Genomic DNA, 6,643 nt, shown 5'->3' on the forward strand with positions numbered 1-6,643 from the left:
CTAATAACGGGGTGTCTGGCTGGCTCAGTCGGAGGGGTGCACGACTCTCCATATCAGGGTCTTGAGCTCAAGTCCCACCTTGATGTAGAGATCACTTAAATAAGTGAAACTGTAAAAAAATATGTCACAAAGCCACTTAGAAATAAGAAGGGAGAAAGAAAATAGTATGAAAAGTACGCATGTGAGGAAAGTAAAGCGATGGCTTGCTGTGAAATGAGAAGGGAGAAGGAAAAAACGGGCTGAAATCCGAATGGATACATATGGGAAAACAGTCGTAGGAGGTTTGGGAGAAAGGACTGTTATATGCGGTCGAGACTGGAATGGACTTCCTGAGGTTTTTCGAGAATGCCTTCCAATATCCACAGTACACAGTACAGGGGGGCGGGGGAGTGGGAGACCCGGATTCCGTCTGGGCTCAGGCGTCCAGCCGAATAGGGACCCAACCATTCCGAACACCTACGAACTCACCAGGAGATCGGAGAGGAGAGTAGCCACAGCTCCGGACGGAGAAGCGACTGCTCCCTGGAAGCGTTATTAACAACCACACTTGCAGTCGAAGGGGCTGCTGTGGCCCGGAAGACCCAAGAGGCACAAAATATCGGGATCAAGCATATTCCTGCAACCCAGTGTGGCATTTGGGTTCGAACCAGCAATGGAGGTCATTTTGCCCCACCAAATTATCCCGACTCCAGTCCACCAAACAAGGAGTGTATCTGCGTTGGGGCACCTGGGGGGCTCAGTCGCTAAGCATCTGCCTTCGGCTCAGGTCATGATCCCAGGGTCCTGGGATCGAGCCCCGCATCGGGCTCCCTGCTCCGCGGGAAGCCTGCTTCTCCCTCTCGCACTCCCCCTGCTTGTGTTCCCTCTCTCGCTGTCTCTCTCTCTGTGTCAAATAAATAAAATCTTTAAAAAAAAAAAAAAGGAGTGTATCTACGTTTTGGAAGCTGCTCCACGTCAAAGAATAGAGCTGACCTTTGATGAACATTATTATATAGAACCATCATGGGAATGTCGGTTTGGCCACTTGGAGGTTCGAGATGGGCCATTTGGTTTCTCTGCACTTACAGATCGTTACTGTGGTGTGAAAAGCCCTGCACTAATTAGGTCAACAGGGAGATTCGTGTGGATTAAGTTTCGTTCTGATGAAGAACTTGAAGGACTGGGATTTCGAGCAAAATATTCATGTATTCCAGGTAATGAAGCTGTCTTTTTTTCACGGGGTCTCACTCTGGTTTTAGAATCTTACGTCTAGTCTAGAAAAGAGAGAACTTAGTCAAGTGAATCAAATCAAGGTTTTAAAGAAATTAGCAAGGCCCAAGGGAAATCACTTTGTGAATAAATAAAACCAAAAATTGCAAATAGAGTGGTATCACTTGAATTTTGAAGCATTTCATAGATGGCATCCCATTTTTCTTAGATTTCTTTATGTTTCATAATGTATAGCAAGGCTTAAAAACATCAAGATAAATATATTTTAAAAGATAGTTCAGCAAATTGTCTTATTTTCATAATCCTTACCAAAAATTATTTTGGCAGGTTTTTTCCATTGGAATGCTTGAATTACCCCTCATTTGAATAAGTAAGCGCTAGAAAATATTGAGTAATGGGAAAAGTACCGCTCTGCCCTGGGAGGCCAAAGATCTGGGTTCTAATCCGTTCTGTTACCTGGTAGCTCTAAGACTATTCAGCACAATTGCACCCGAGGGCTGCTGTTGGTAAAATGGGAACACCTGATGTGTTACTGCCCTAAGGCTGCCTTAACGAACTACAAATGTAGCAGCTGAAAGCAATACAAATTTACTCTCTGAGAGTTCTGGAGGGCAGAAAACCCAGCAGGGCCACGTGTCTTCTGGGAACCCTAGGGGAGCATCCATTGCTCACCTCCTCTAGCTCCTGGGGGCCTCCCCAGAATTCCTGGATTTGTGCCCACATCACTGTAGTCCCTGCCTCCGTCTTCACATTCCCCCCTCAGAATCCTTAACTAATCCCATCTTCTGTTTTGTAATGTAATTGTCACTTTTTTCTTTTTTTTTACCCACGTAAAGTGATACGGGTTCTGAGGATTTGGATTAGGGTCTCCAGTCAGCCCACTCGGACTGTCTTAGCCTGCCCTGTGGTATGTGTGAACACTCTGAGACCTGCGGTACTCTCTGGTGTAAAACCGTGCATATCCCTAATGTTATTGCTCCTGTCGTCAAACAACTTATAGACCAACGAGATGAAAAAATAACTGAGTGTACCAATGATGTCATCGCTTTGCTTTTGTTTGTTTTCAGGTAAGTAATTTGTTACTTAAAAAAATCCAAATGAAAAGAAAATATCCATAATCTTACCATCCTATATATAAAAAACCACTGTTAACGATTTGGTGTGTATCCCTTCAGATGTTTTTCTGTATCTATTGATTTTGTTTTACATAACTGATGGCATACATCTGGATTACCTGTTTTTTTGCCTGAACAACATAATCAGCTTATTTTTTCTTGTCAGTAAACATGGGAATTTTTTTTTTTTAACAAACATGGGCGTTTTTAAGTGTTGTTTCAGTATTTATGTCCTCAATGCCAGAAGGGTAACATTTTAGAAAGTAAAGTTTATCTAATAGACTTTATTTATTTAGAACAGTTTTAGGTTCCCAGCAAAACTAAGCAGAAAGTCCAGAGTTACCATGTATCTCCAACCCTGCACAAACACAGCTGCCTTCCAAAATCAGCATCCTGCTCCAGAGTGGTACATTTGTTACAGTTGATGAACCCACACTGACACATCATCCCCCAAACTTCATAGTTTACATTAGGGTTCATTGTCGGTGTTGTGTGTTCTGTGTGTTTGGACAAATGTAGGATGACTTGTGTCCACCATTACAATAGCATATCAAGTATTTCCACTACCCTAAAAATCCTCTGGACTCTGTCTATTTATCCCCAACTCTTGGCAAGCAAGATCTTGCTGTCTCTGTAGTTTTGCCCTTTCCAGAACGTCATATTGCTGAAATCACACAATTTGTAGCCTTTCAGACGGGCTTCTTTTACACAGTAATAAGTACTTAAGGTTCCTCTGTGGTTTTTCACGGTTTGACCGCTCATTTCTTTTTAATATTGAATAATATTTCATTGTATGTATGTACAATAGTATATCCATTCTGTTGAAGGGTATCTTGGTTGCTCCCAAGTTTTAGCAATTACAGATAACCTTGCTATTACCATCCATATGCAGGTTTTTTTCGTGGACAACTTCTTCACTTATTTGCATAAATACCAAGGAGCACAATTGCTGAATAATAGTAAAATTTGTGTTTTTAATTTTTGCTTAAGTGGATAGTGGTTGTATATGTATATGTCATACATATATTTTACTACAATAAAAATAAATTTTTAAAAATTAAAAAAAGTACACAATACAAAATTAGAATTTGGTTTTCTCTGCCAAAAGGACAAAGTTTTCTTAGATGATTGGTTTGCTCTTTTTTTTTGTTTAATTTTTTTAAGATTTTCCTTATTTATTTGAGAGAGCGAGAGAGAGCACAAGCGGGGGGAGGGGTAGAGGGAGAAGCAGCTCCCAGCTGACCAGAGAGCCTGACACGGGGCTCGATCCCAGCACCCTGAGATCAGGGCCTGAGCCAAAGGCAGATGCTTAACCAACGGAGCCACCCAGGTGTTCCTGGTCTGCTCTTAATAAGAGATTATAGCCATCATGATGTTCTTTAAAAGCTTCAGTCATCTGCTTAGACAGCAAAGATTTTGTGTCTTACCCAAATACCTCGCCCTGCCTCACACTGTCTTTATCAGGTGTCTGAATCCTTAGGGAACCCCAGTTTTCTCAGTAGTGCGAGACGGAGGTTTGGTCCACACTTCTGTAAACTTCTGTCTTCGCCTTTATCCTCCTTGATTGCCACTTTGGTCAAATACAGGGGTGAGTATTATTATTTTATTATTTTATTATTAAATATTATTTCATGATAATCTGTCATCCTATGTAATCAAATGTCCAAACCTTTTGACATTTCCCCCAAATCAAATTTTATTTTATTTTTTAAATATTTTATTTATTTATTTTGACAGACAGAGACAGCGAGAGAGGGAACACAAGCAGGGGGAGTGGGAGAGGGAGAAGCATGCTTCCCAAGGAGCAGGGAGCCCAATGCGGGGCTCGATCCCAGGACCCTGGGACCATGACCTGAGCCGAAGGCAGACTCTTAACGAGTGAGCCACCCAGGCGCCCCTCCCCCAAATCAAATTTTTAAATGGAGCCTTTGACCTTACACTAACTTTGACATTTCCAAGCAGGATCCTGGAGTATCTCAAAGGATGTGTCTCTCACCTTGTAGAGGAAAGATGTTAGATTAATTAGGTTTCTTTGGAGTGCTAAATTACATAGGAAACGTTGTCAAATACATGATGTCAAACCTTAGGCTGAATGAGTGTGTATATGTGAGTAATAGAGGTATTCCAGGGATTGTTCAAAGTTCAGAGACATTTGTCAATATGCTCATTGTCCAGCTATGACCTTATACTGTGGCATGCCACAGAAGTAATTACATTTCCTTATCGAAGAAACACTCACCACGTCTTTACCCACAGGCATTAAAAACACTTAGCTGCTTTACTCTGATGCTCTTGCAAAAGCAAGACTCACTGAAAGGACCCTACCAAGTATTCCCAATCGCTGACGCCATTGCCAAACCAGCAGGTGTCGAAACTGAGGAAGGCTCCACCTGACATCTGGTCCTGTGTAAATGCTGGACAAGACCACTGGCCACATATTTCCAGCCACTGCAAAGGGGGATAATCCACCCTGCAAAATCTGTTGGATTTGCCAGGATGCTGGTGAACCTGCAGTTCTGCCCATCCAAACCCCCTCCTTGATTTGCAATGCCGCAGTTTCTTGGGAACAGACTCACCCCTCCATCTCTACTGTGCCAGGCTCACCTGGGGATCCATCTCCCTGCCTCTGGCTAACAACCCCAAACCTGGGGCACCTTCCATCCAGGCTCTGGACAAAGAAAGGGACCCAAGGCAAGGGTACCCAGAACAAAACCACCTGTGTGGCCTACGGGCATCCATGGCTATCACCTTTCCTCCCTAGAGCTGACCAGGGAGGGAGTCCTGGGCCACAGATCCAAATGGGCATGACCGGGAGGCAATCATGATTCAAAACTGGCTTCCTTTGGCAGATCCCTACTCCCCTGGCTAGGAGCAAGCACAAAGGAGGTGATGACTGGGGACGTCCCCTTAACTCATGAAAATGTTGTGGAATCTGCTATTGAACCAGGAGCTGCCCAACCCAAATCCCTTGACTCTCTGGCCAGACTCGTTCCTGCTAATAGGAGAGCCCTTGATGATCTCTTAGCTGAGCAAGGAGTCTGCCCTGTGGCCACCACCACCCGCTGCACTTGGATCCCCAGTCCTGGGGGGAGCTGAGACTCAGCTGTGCCAGATCTCCTGGTGTAGGAAAATATTTGAACGGGATCTTTCCTTGACTTACGTGATCCTGACTCATTCGGATCTTGGGGACCACGGCTGCGAAGTGCACGGCACACATTGGGAATTACACTGTCGTGTATCATAACCATAACCAGCTTCCTGGTGCCATGTAGGCTCTCAAACACTAAAGGTTTATGTTTGCAGTCGCTCACCACCAAGTAGATGATCCCTCTGAGGTCAGAGTGTCAGAAAAGGAACAAAAGCAAGGACCAGTTTACAGAATGTGAGCCCGGAACAGTGGCCTGTGAATGTCACATAGGATCAACAAACAAACACACCAAACCCCAACTCAAAACACTGGCGGAAGTCCAGCGGTAGCGAAGAGTGGTGCTAGGGCCTTAAATTCTGATCGTGTCTCTCAGGCTGGGAATTGCGGAGGGGAGTTAAAACGAGACACCGGGTCCCAAATGGAGACGCGTATGCCCAGCCCCAGGCCACCAAGCCGATACTCAATGATAGTGTTGGCTCTCCCCGAAACCGAACCTTAAACCAGTCATCAGGATCGCCCCCTATCAGCTCTAGGGAGGAAATCTGCCCGACACGCCCCTGCCGTCCGCTCCCGCGAGGAAAATGTCCTTGCAATAACCTGCTGTCCTGCCGAGAATAACGTCCCGGTTCGGTTCCCCTCTGCCTCTAAGTCTTTCATCTCCACAGCTCCCCGGAGCTCCCTGCTCTCCGCTAGCCTGGAGGCCGCCCAATTCCGATTCATCCGGGCGCAAATAAATTCCAAACGTCTCAGTAGGCCTGTTTACCTCTTAACACAGAGAAAACGGAACACACATATGTCTGAAAACACGAAACTTGAGACTTTATGAGGATAATTTTTCCATACTTCATACTTTATATTTTGTATGTTTAAGTTTCCGGGAGAGGTGGCCTGGATCTGGGAAGCGAGAGCTGTGAGAAATGGACAGGAGGGGTTTGAGAAGGCAGACGGGGGGACGGGCGGGGAGGAGACTTGCAGCAGTGTAGGCAGCGTAGCTGGGGGATGGGTGGGAGGAGTCTCGGAGGGGGGGAGGGGAGTGAGTGCGGGGGGGTAGGAAGGGAGATGGGGCAGGGGTGGGGTCTAAGAGGCGAGGTGGGATGGGGTGGGGGAGGAGCCTCGCAGGGGAGGTGGGGGGAGGGGAGTGAGTGCGGGGGGTAGGAAGGGAGATGGGGCA

The sequence above is a fragment of the Zalophus californianus genome, chromosome 5, assembly GCF_009762305.2.
Source record: "Zalophus californianus isolate mZalCal1 chromosome 5, mZalCal1.pri.v2, whole genome shotgun sequence".
Classification (NCBI taxonomy): domain Eukaryota; kingdom Metazoa; phylum Chordata; class Mammalia; order Carnivora; family Otariidae; genus Zalophus; species Zalophus californianus.